Here is a 12,372-nt window from a genome sequence, read left to right as displayed (position 1 = left end):
CTTATCCCTTAGACAATCAGCAATAACACAGGTGTTACAATATGCCTACTATGTGTACCTCAGTGTGCTAGGCACTGGGGAGACAAATAATAAATAATCTGTACTCTCAAGGAGTTTGTGTTCTATGTAGGAAGCAACTTCTACTCATATAAGTTTGCATAGAAAATACATGTAAAGGATAAATACGAAGTAAATAAAACATAGCTAACTAGAAGGGGAAGGAAGGGTACCAGAATTTTATCACTGCTTCATACTTTGATTTGATTTTCATATCTTTGTTGGTAAAGTTAATATTTCTAGTACTATATAATATAATAATGAGAACACTGGATCACCTTACTTTACTCCTGTTCTTAATGGCTAGACTTCCACTATTTCTCCATTACAGGTAATGTCATCTCTTGTCTCTTGATAAGTGCTTCTTGATCAGAAGATCCTTTTTTCCCTATTTATTTATAGTGTTTTCATGTAAATAAATACTATGTTTTGTCAGTTATTTTCTCTGTTATCTAATTGTATGGGCATGTCATTTTTATTATTGTTCTTAATAATATGATTGTTCATGTTAATTATTCCTATGTTAAACAGTCTTTGAATTTCTGGCACAAATTTAAGTTAGTTATAATGAATAACAAGACAAGGATTATATTTCTGTGCTCTCTTTGTCAAGTATTGTATTTAATATTGTTGGTTGCATCAATGTTTGTGAATGATGCAGTTTTATTGATCCTTCCACTGTTGTATCTCCTCCTGATCTGGGAGATGAAACCATAGAAAAAGTTGTATAGAGTGCCTTCTTTTGCTGCTTTTTAAAAGTTAAAGTAACGTATCTGTATCTTAAATATTTGATACAATATAAATTTCTTTGGACCCTAAGTATTTTGCCACAGAAGATCATTTATGATTTGTTCAATATTTATAAGCAGTATCTCAATGCATGTGATTAGAGTATGTAGGTTACCTGTTCCCTCATGTGTTAGTTTTACTGTTTTGCCTCTGATCACTTAATCTGCCCACTGCCCTCCATTTCTAACCTGTTTCCCTCTTTCTTTCAGCCTCCTTTTCTGCTACTTTTCCATTGTATAAGATGTTATTGAGTGTTATTGTATATATTCTTCCCTTTCAACCAGTTCAAATTAGAGTGAGATTAAAATGTTTCCTGTATCCCCTCCCACATTTTCCCTTCCACTGTAAATGCTCTTCTTTGTGCACCTCTTTTATCTGAGATAAATTTTCTCGTTCTTCTCATTCCCCTTTCTCTCAGTCTATCCCTCTTTCTTCCCTTTCCATACTTTTTTAAAGAAATGGTAAAGTTCTTAGAAGTTACTAGTATCATCTTGCCATATAGGAATTCAAGTCTTATTGAATCTCATATGATATCTCTTTCATGTTTACCTTTTTATACTTATCTTGAGTCTGGTGCTTGAATGTCAGATTTTCTTCATCTCTGGTCTTTTCATCAAGAATGTTTGAAAGTCCTTTGTTTCATTAAATGTCCTTTTTTACCTTGAGAGATTATACTCAGTTTTGCTGAGTATGTAATTCTTGTTTGTAATCTTAGCTTCTTTACCTTCTAGAATATCATATTCTAAGCCCTTTAGTCCTTTAACATGATAGCTACTAAACTTTGTGTGGATCCTAACTACAGCTACTTTTCTTTTTTTTGTTTCTTGCCAGTTGCTTTCAGTATTGTTATTTTTCCTTTTTAAAAAAAAAACTCGTTTTCTTTAGCTTTTCAAGGAATTTTTGTTGAGTTTGTGTCCAATTTACATTTTTCTTTGATGTTTGTTTATAGATCTTTTCTCATTGTCTTCTTCTGAGCTTGGTTTGAGCTTTCCTGTCACCTTGATAGCTGTTTATGGTCAGGTCTTTTTGTTGTTGTTGTGAATGTTGTTTTATCATTTTTCCAAGCTATTTCTTGACTTTGAACTTAATGTTAGAATTTTTCTCTTTTTACTTCAGTACTCACTTCTCACTTTCCCAAGCATCACACTTTTGTGCCATGCTTTTTCACAGCTAGTTCTGGAGGTCTGTTAGTTTTTGATGTTTCCGTGGTGGTATGATTCTTGCAGTGGTGTGGTCACTGCTTTTCTGATCTGTATTCTGGCTCTTACTCTAGAAGGGACCCTTCCCTCTTATGAATACGATTCCTCTAACATTCCTATCTCTGCTTTGGAACTACTACCAGGAATTAGGGCCCCTACTCCCTCTGTAACCTGGAATTGTATAGTGGGCATTGAAATTGCCCAGTGGCACCCAGTCCTATGCCCACTGGCCATCCTGGGGTCCCTTGTAATCTCTTTCTCCCTAGTTGCCAAATCCCCTTAATGTCTCTGAGTGGGGAGAACTCCCAGAATTGTTACTGCTGTTGCTCTTACCCTGCAGCTTCCAAAAACCATGGCTTGTGATGCCACTCAGCACTCTGGGCCAGCTTTCACTCCAGTATCACAGACCTCTCCTTCCAACCTCTAGAATTATTTTGGGCTAGAAGCAAGTCTCACCTCAACCTTTTGTTGTTTATGCCACTCTAGAATTTTATTTGACAGGTTATTTTAAATTGTTTAGAGGGAGATGTTGGGAGTGTTCAGCTGGAATGCTCCATCTATTCTACCATCTTAGTTCTGCCTCTAGTTTTAGTGTTTTATACTTAGATAGATACAAACCCAAACTTTTTTTTAGGTTCTAAGTTTCATTGTCACATAATTCAGCTCTTATAATTTTATTTTTTCCCTTTCTTGTGAATTTCCCCATTTTAATTTTTCTAATTTGCTTTTTTAATTCCATGTTTGAATATTGAATTAGTTATGCTTTATGAAGTTTGTTCATTTTTTAACAAGCTTCATTTGATTATTCAATTTGTTTTAAAATTTTTTCCTTTCTTATATCTCTACTTCATCTTTAATGATGGCCTATTTTGTGCTTGTTTAGATGCTATTCCTTTGTTATTTTTCTAGTGTTTTTAAACTGCCTTTCGCAATTAAGTAGCTCTTTCTTCTGTTCATATAAATGGTCCTTCATAATACATTTTCCTCTTTTTTTAATGTAATTTTGTGTCATTTCTCCTATTTGGTCTTTTATTTTTTAGTTATAAAATTTCTCCATTTATGTATATATCTTTGCTTCCTTTTTTATTATAATTTTTTCATATTAGCATGTGTAAACTATGTTGAAGATTTTTTCTTTCTGTCACAACTTAGAGTTTTGCAGATTAGTCACTTTTTTGTATTTGTTATTTTTTAATTTTTAATATAAATTTATTTATTTTCAGTTTTCAACATTCACTTTCACAAAATTTTGAATTTCACATTTTCTCCCTATCTCCCCCCTACTCCCACCCTGGGCAGCATCTATTCTGATTGACCAGTCTGCCCTCCCTTCTATCATCCTCCACCCTTATCCCCTTCCTTTCTATTTTCCTATAAAGTTAGATAGATTTCTCTAGCCCATTGCCTATGTATCCTATTTCCTAGTTGCCTGTAAAAACCTCTAACATTCATTTTTACAACTTTGAATTCCATGTTCTCTCTCTTCCCCCCTCCCCACCCACCCTCATTGAAAAGGCAAGCAGGCAGGTCGATAAAGGTTATACATGTGTAGTCATACAAAATACCTTCATAACAGTCATGTTGTAAAAGGCTAACTATATGCCCCTCTATCTTATCCTGCCCTCCATTTATTCAATTCTGTCCTTTGACCTGGTCCCTCTACCAAAGTGTTTGCTTCTGATTACCCCTTCCCTCAATCTGCTGTTCCTTCTATTATCTCCCCTCTCTTATCCCCTTCCCTCCTGCTTTCCTGTAGGGCAATATCCAATTGAGTGTGTATGTTATTCCCTCCTGTAGCCAGATCTGATGAGAGTAAGATTCACTCTTTCCCAATTACCTGCTCCCTCTTCCCCTCCATTGAAAAAGCTTTTTCTTGCCTCTTTTATGAGATGATTTACTACATTCTACCTCTTTCTTTGTCTTTCTCGCTCTCTGACTCTCTCTCTCTGTATATATATTATATATATATGTATGTATGTATGTATGTATGTACATATATATACACATACATATATATTCCCTCCAACAATCCTGATACTGAGAAAGGTTTCATGAGTTACAAATATCATCCTTCCTTCTAGGAATGTAAACAGTTCAACTTTAATAAGTCCCTTATGGTTTCTCTTTCCTGTTTACCTTTTCATGCTTCTCTTGATTTTTGTATTTGAAAGTCATATTTTCTATTTAGCTCTGGTCTTTTCACCAAGAATGCTTGGAAATCCTCTTTTTCATTGAAGTTCCATTTTTTCCCCTGGGTAGGTGATTCTTGATGGGTAGGTGATTTTAATCCTGTCTCCTTTGACCTATGTAATATCATATTCCAAACCCTTCAGTCCCTTAATGTAGAAGCTGCTAAATCTTGTGTTAGCCTGATTGTATTTCCACAGTACTTGAATTGTTTCTTTCTGACTGCTTGTGATATTTTCTCCTTGACCTGGGAACTCTGGAATTTGGCTACAGTATTCCTAGGAGTTTTTTCCTTTTGGGATCTCTTTCAAGAGGTGATTGGTGGAATCTTTCCATTTCTATTTTACCCTCTGGTTTTATACTATCAGGGCAGGCTTTCCTTGATAATTTCTTGAAAGATGATATCTAGGCTCTTTTTTTGATCATGGCTTTCAGGTAGTCCAATAATTTTAAAATTCTCTCTCCTGGATCCAATTTCCACATTACTTGTTTCCAATGAGATGCTTCACATTGTCTTTTAATTTTTCATTATTTTAGTTTTGTTTCATAATTTCTTGATTTCTCAAAGTTATTATCTCCCATTTGCTCCATTCTAATTTTTAAGGAATTATTTTCTTCATTGAGCTTTTGGACCTCTTTTGCCATTTGGGTTAGTCTAATTTTAAAGTTGTTATTATCTTGAGTTCTTTGGGGGGGGGGGGGTTCCTTTAGCAAGCTGTTGACTCAGTTTTTATTATTTTCTGGTATCATTCTCATTTCTCCTCCCAATTTTTCCCTTACTTCTCTTACTTGATTTTCAAAATCCTTTTTGAGTTCTTCCATGGCCTGAGATCAATTCATGTTTGTCTTGGAGGCTTTGAATGCAGGAGCTTTGGCGTTGTTGTCTTCTTCTGGCTGTATATTTTGATCTTCCTCATCACCAATGACATAAAATACCTCTTCACCAAGAAAGTACGAATCTATAGTCTGTTTCCTTTTCCCATTTGCCCATTTTCCCACCCAGTTACTTGACTTTTAAGTTTTGTTAAGTGGAGGGCTCCAGAAGCAGCCTGTGCTTCAGCAGCAGCTGCAGCTGCCCTGGGGCTGGGGCCAGGGCCAGAGCCCAGGGCAGGATTGGTGCCTGGACCATGCTGCCCTCTCAGCAGGTGAGAGCCCTTCCCACTGATCTTTAAAGCTGTCTTTAGCATTTGTGGGTTGAGAAGTCTGGAACCTGCAGTAGCAGCTAGTGCTTCAGTCCCCTAAAGCCTGCTCCTGCTCAGTCCTCGCAGGTGTGACCCCACTACATATTGTGCTGAGTTCTAAGCCTGGTGTGATAGCCCCTTTCCATCAATCTTCCAGATTGTCTTGGGCTAGAAATTTGCTTCAGTCTGTCCTTTTGTGGCTTCTGCTGCTCTAGAATTTATTTAGTGTCATTTTTAATAGGTTTTTGAGAAGTTGGTGGGAGAGCTGTAGCAGGTCCATGCTTCTGCTCATGCCTTTTGACTGTGCCCCAGATTAGTCACTTTTTCCAAACATTATAAAATCTTCATCCATCCCCTAAAAAGCAATTATGTGTCAAATGTGGAATAATTATATTCAGATCAACAGAACTCCCAGGGTATAAAATCCTTTATGAATTACACTAGAGGACTCTGATATTTGGAGTACTTACTGAGTACCTCTCTCTTACAAGTCAGTCAATATGTATTTATAAAGTATATATAAATTTACGAAATAAATTTATAAAGTCAGTAGGCACTGTGCTAAGGATAGGGATAAAAAGAAAGGCAAAAAATAACAACAACAAAAAAAACCATGGTTCTTGCCCTCAAGTTGCTCACAGTCCAATGGGGAAACAACATGCAAGAAATTACACAAAAGAAATTCATTGTAATCTCAGCATGTGTGTATCAGTACCAGGAGTACAAGCAAATTCACAGGTCCAATTCTAGAAAAGGGATATTCAGTTACTTCAGATATGATCTAAAGACCTTCTGCCGCTGCCACCTTACCCACATTAGAAATGTTGGACCCTGGTTTTTCCTCGGCCATGTGAAGGAAAAGAAGAAAATCTAAAAGGAATTGAATAGCCTAAAAATATGCTGCTTTTTTCACTGGGACCTGGACTCAGGTAGGCATCTCTGAGGCTATGAAGACTCTGTTTGGACCCCTCCCCAATTCCCCTTCCTTCTTGGTCTGAGGGCAGATTCTGCTTAGTTACATGAATTTGGGGAAGGGCAGGAGAGAAGAGGAAGAAATCCGTTATAATGCAATTGTGAGCAACTGCACCAAGCCTGAAGGAAGGAAAGGATACTAAAACACTACTTAAGCTATTCCCTTTTTCCCAGAACTTATTCATATTGTTGATCCAGCCCTGGAAACCCTATGTCTACTCCTTAAAAAAGACTGAACCAGCCTTCCAGCGTATCCTGAAAGGACTGCTTACTGCCAAAGGGAGAGTAGCCAAAAATGGGATGCTGCGACACAGAAGATATCGTGTTGGGGGGAGGGTGACTCAGTAAAAGGATAGCACATGAGCAGACAGCACAAGAGATCCAAAGAAAAAAGGAAGAATGAATAGGGCATTGAAGAGAATGTGGCTCTCTTAAATATGATAATATGAGGGATAATGCTACCTAATGAAAGACTCTCAGGAGGGTACAGAGCAACAAAATAAAACTCCAGAATGATCCTAAAGAGAAATAAAATCCATGAAAAGAGAAGTTAGGAATAAATATTCCTTAGAAATTAGAACTCACAATATAAAATTACAAAAACACAATTACAAACTAGAAATAAAATGAATTCATGATTTATAATTTGTGTAAAGTGACAGTTATTAACACATTTGTAACATATCCTGAAGTGAAGGAAAATTTGGCAGAAGAAAAGCAAAAGGCAATAATGTTGAATGAGTATAAGAATTCTACACAGACCAAAGTACCTGTCCTTGAAGACACTGTACCCAAGCATATAATGTAATTATTATAGGTCTCCAGAAGAACATGACAAATCAAAAAACCTGAATACTAGAATGAAGGAAATAATGTAGGAGTCATTTAATACAGAAAGCAAAGCATTAAGGATCTCTGCCATGAAGAAGGAAAAGAAAACTTAAAACTCTAGAAGACATAGTGTTTAAATTGAAAAATTTTTAGTGGCAAGGGAAAGGAATAAGAAGAGATTGCACCTGTGATTTCACTGTTGGAGGGGACCTCCCCACTCAGAAAACAACTTCTACCAGTGCATCTTCTGTAACTTATGGTCATAGTTGGCTGAAGGAGCGAGAGGGTAAGTAACATGTCATCACACAACCAATACAGCCAGATCCCAGTTAGTATAAATAATGAATTCTGTGAGGTAGTGCGCATATTATTTAAATTTCCCCATTCAAGGTCTTGATTACATGTAGAATATTGGTTGTTGTTTCCAGTCAACTGAAAATATGTAATTTTAAAAAGATCTTAATGAAGTTTATATCCATTCATTTACTTAATATAGCAGCAAAGCGCAAGAAAAAAATTTCTAGTTCACGTTTATTGCAAAGTAATAGAATAGTGATCAAAATCAAAATTTTAAAAATTAAGAAATTTCTTAACTATATTGATAAAGCTTTTCTTTTTTTTTTTTTTTTTTGCACTGGTAATTTTTCCATCTAAAGTATTCTTCCTTTTTGTTCATTTTGTTAAGGATACTTTTAAAAAATTCCACATTTGTTTGTGCTCTACTCCCTATATCCATGCTGTTGCAACTTTTGCTTTTCACGGGCATGTGTGGCTGGCCGGGAAGATGGAGGGGCTCTTGTCCATGTTTGGGGAACGGACCACTGGGGAGTCGATCTGCTCCCAAAATGTTATGACTGCAGCTTCTATTGCCAATATTGTAAAAAGTTCTCTTGGCCCAGTTGGCTTGGATAAGATGTTGGTGAATGATATTGGCGATGTGACTATTACTAATGATGAGGGCAACCATTGTGAAATTGCTAGAGGTAGAACATTCTACAGCTAAAGTGCTCTGTGGATTGACTGAGCTGCAAGACAAGGACATTGGAGATGGAACCACATCTGTGGTTATTCTTGCAGCAGAACTTCTGAAAAATGCAGATGAATTAGTCAAGCAAAAAATTCATCCCACATTAATTATTGGTGGCAATTGGCTTGCTTGCAAGGAAGAAGTGCACTCATCATTAACGCAGATGAACTTGGAAAAGATTGTCTCATCAATGCTGCAAAAACATCCATGTCTTCTAAGATCGTTGGAATTGATGTTGACTTCTTTGCCAATATGGTGGTAGGTGCAGTACTTGTGGTTAAATATACAGATGTGAAAGGCCAGCCTCACTTTCCAGTAAATTCTGTTAATGTTTTGAAGGCCCACGGGCAAAGCCAGAAGGAGAATATGCTTATAAAGGACTATGTGCTGAATTGTGTGGTGGCATCACAAAGCATGACCAAAAGAATAGTCAGTGCAAAAATTGCTTGCCTGCACTTAACCTACAGAAAACAAAAACGAAGCGTGGTGTGCAAGTAGTCATTATAGACCCAGAAAAACTTCATCAAATTAGAAAGAGAGAATCTGATATTACAAGGAAGAGAATTCAAAAAAATACTGGCCACTGGTGCCAACATTGTTCTAACCACTGGTGGAATTGATGATATGTGTCTAAAGTACTTTATCAAGTCTTCAACTGTAGCAGTCCAAAGAGTTTTTAAAAGGGACATTAAGTGAATTGCTAAAGCATCTGGAGCAACCATTTAGTCAGCCCTCGCCAATCTGGAAGGTGAAGAAAGTTTTGAAGCTTCAATGTTGGGATAAGCAGAAGAGGTAGTACAAGAGAGGATTTGTGATGATGAGCTAATTTTAATCAAAAACACTGGAGCTCGGACATCTGCCTCTGTCAACATACGTGGAACAAATGACTTCATGTGTAGTGAGATAGAGTGCTCTTTACATGATGCTCTCTGCGTGGTTAAGAGAGTCCTAGAGTCAAAGTCTGCAGTACCAGGTGGTCGTGTGCCAGGCCTAGAGGCCTGAGGGCTACCCGAGTCTTCTTACCTCACCTCCCGAGGTCTTAGGTTGGCCAAACCGGATGCTTGTATGAGAGAAAGGACGTTCCAGAGTCGAACAAGGGTTGAGCTTTATTTCAGGGTCTAGTTACAAGTGCAGGGGAATTCTTCCTTAGGAGGGAAAGAGAAAGATCACCCAAGGAGACAAAGATCTTACGGTAAGAGATTGGAAGTAGAAGTATAAGCGGGGAGAGAGGAGAGAGGAAAAGCGGAGCCTTGTTGTCCTGTCCGCTCCTCCGCCAAGAGAGCTTTTAGGCTTTCCTGATCCTACTTAAACCCTGCAGCGGCATAGTTTTCATCTGAATACCGTGCCTGTTAGGTAACTAGGTGTGCTCCAATCCGGGACAATCTCGAGGGCGGGGAGAGCTCTCTCCCATCACGTTTCTCACGGGAAGAGGCGGAAATACACAAGATAGCTCGGTTCACCTCGATTCCCAGCCGTTTCCTGGGGGGTCTCATGAGAACGCTAAGATTTAGAAGTTCCCACCTTTACCCGCCCGAGACTGTCCACATGGAATTGAGCTTCCATCCCCAACAGTGGTGCTGCAGAAGCAGCCCTTTCCTTTTATCTGGAGACCTATGCAACTAGAATGGGATCATGGGAACAACTTGCTTTCGCATAATTTGCAAGATCTCTTCTCATTATTCCCAATACATTGTCAGTTAATGGTGCCCTAGACTCTACAGATTTGGTTGCCAAGTTAATAGCTTTTCATAATGAGGCTCAAGTTAACCCAGAATGCAAGAACCTAAAATAAATTGATCTTGACTTAATCAATGGCAAACCTTGAGACCACAGGCAGAATGCTGTGTTTGAACCTGCCATGGTTAAAGTTAAGAGCTTGAAATTTGCAACAGAAGCTGCAATTTACCATTTTTCGAATTGATGACCTCATTAACTTACATCTAGAAAGTAAAGATGATAAAAGAGGAGGAGGAGGAAGTTATGAAGATACAGTTCATTCTGGGGCTATTGAAGATTGAGCTAATTTTTCTTTATTTATAACGGTGTTACTAATTAGTTTCATCCTGTACCATTTTGTCATGCGCTTAGTGTATAGACATAAAAAATGCAACAACCTGTCATGCTGACTTGAGTTTTTATAAGGGAGATGAAAGAAAATAAAATCTCTTTCCTCTGCAAATATATATATATATATATATATATATATATATATATATATATATATATATATATATATATATATATATATATATATAGTTGGCAAGAGGTACAGTAGCACATCATATCTACACACAATGATCCATGAGTGCGCTGTGATTTAGCATGTTAGAACCGTCAGCTCACACACTTCACATTAATTGAGTTTTTTATTTGTTGTTCAGTTGTTTTCTAATTGTGCCTGACTCTTCATGGCCCCATTTGTGGTTTTCTTAGGAAAGATATTGAAGTGGTTTGCTGCTCCCTTCTTCAGCTCATTTTACAGATAAGGAAACTGAGGCAAACAGGGTTAAGTGACTTGCCCAAGTCATACAGCTAGTTTCTAAGACTTAATGTGAAGTCAAGACAATGAGTTTTCCTGTCTCCAGGTCCTACATTCTTTCTACCACACCATCTTTTAGTTCACATTAAATGTGGTCAAGTAACATTTTATAATTTGTACTGTTTCCAATTTTGCATTAATTGACGCCTAGTTGTGTGTCAGAAGTGGACCTTGAACCCAGGCTTCATCAACAAATAATAAATTTTGGCTTCTAATGTGAAGTAAAAGAAATTTGGATAACCCAAGATTTTTTTGTAGTCACACAAAGTGACAGAAAGGAATGTACTAGTAATAACCAAAAAGCAATGGAATTCAAGCTATGTCTCAAAATGACATACCCTGCAAACCTCAATAAAAATGAATAATGTAGAAACATTTGAGGCTTTCCTGTAGAAAAAAAAGTGGGGGAATAAATCTATGTAAAATATCCTATTAATAAGTACTCCAAAAACAAATACAAAAAAAAAAAACTAAGTAGTTATGAATGAAAAATCAAGAAAGGATTTTTTAAAATACTAAAAAAAAACATTGCAGGAAACAATGTGAATGGATTAAGCAATCTAGCAAAATAAAGGAGAGTGACAAAATGGATAAGAAAATAAAACCCCACAGTATGTGATATGAAGGAAAGAAATCCAAAAAATGCAGAATCAAAATAAGAAGCTAAAAAGAGATTTACTATTCATCAGGTGAATTCCACGAGCAAGAATAATAATCATGTTACCTTTAAATTCATAGTATCACTAGAAAGAAAAGGAAACTTTTATACTTAAAGAAATTATAGATGGTGAACCAATATCAATATTAAACCTAAGTGCACCATAGAATATCATAGAACATAGGAACACCTAAGTTCATAAAGTCTTAATTTCAAAAAAAAATTTAATGTTACATGATAATAGTAGAGTAACTTATTTTTCCTCTCTCAAAATTGGACAAATCTTACAGAAAAAGAAACCCAAGGAAAATCATAGAATGAAACCAACTCTTGGAAAATTTAAAGGTCAAAGATTTATGATGTCTTCTGAATGGGAACATTAAAGTTTATTCATGATTATCAATACCATATAGTACCCTTATAAAAATATAATATGTGCTATAGACTAAAATGTCCTTTGCAGACTATAATACAATAAAATAGTATCTAGGAGAGGAAAACAAACTGAAATAGAAACTTAATAATGGCATCCTGAATAGTGAGCTGATCAAAAACATGAATCACCAAAGCAATAGCTACATAAAAGAGGATTATAGTGATGATACAACATACCAGAATTTTGGAAATGCAGCTGAAGCCATCTTATGAAGAAAATTTATATCCCTAAAAGCATACATTAACAAAATAGGAAAAGGAAGGATCAGTGAACTGGGCAAATTATTTAAAAATCAAACTCAAATAAGCATAACTGAAGGAACTTTTAAAGTTAGGGCAGAAATATATGAATAGAAAAGACTAATGAAATTATAAGACTTAAAAATGTTTCTTTAAAAAATTCTAGCAGAATCAATAAATCTTTAGGTAAACTGATTAAAAAGAAGAGAAAGGGAAGTCAGATTAACAAAATAAAAACCAGTATGAACAAAAATGAG

General features: G+C 36.3%; 1 protein-coding gene and 1 pseudogene across 8 annotated transcripts in view; both read left to right on the top strand.

Moving 5' to 3' along the window:
* The window catches only part of DPH6 (diphthamine biosynthesis 6), a 479,427-nt gene that overhangs the window by 218,427 nt on the left and 248,628 nt on the right, over positions 1-12,372 (top strand). The window lies entirely within an intron of this gene.
* Positions 7,867-10,375, top strand: LOC140513468 (T-complex protein 1 subunit alpha-like; annotated as a pseudogene).

The sequence above is a fragment of the Notamacropus eugenii genome, chromosome 7 (assembly GCF_028372415.1).
Source record: "Notamacropus eugenii isolate mMacEug1 chromosome 7, mMacEug1.pri_v2, whole genome shotgun sequence".
Lineage (NCBI taxonomy): Eukaryota > Metazoa > Chordata > Mammalia > Diprotodontia > Macropodidae > Notamacropus > Notamacropus eugenii.
This window is presented reverse-complemented; position numbering and strand designations above follow the sequence as displayed.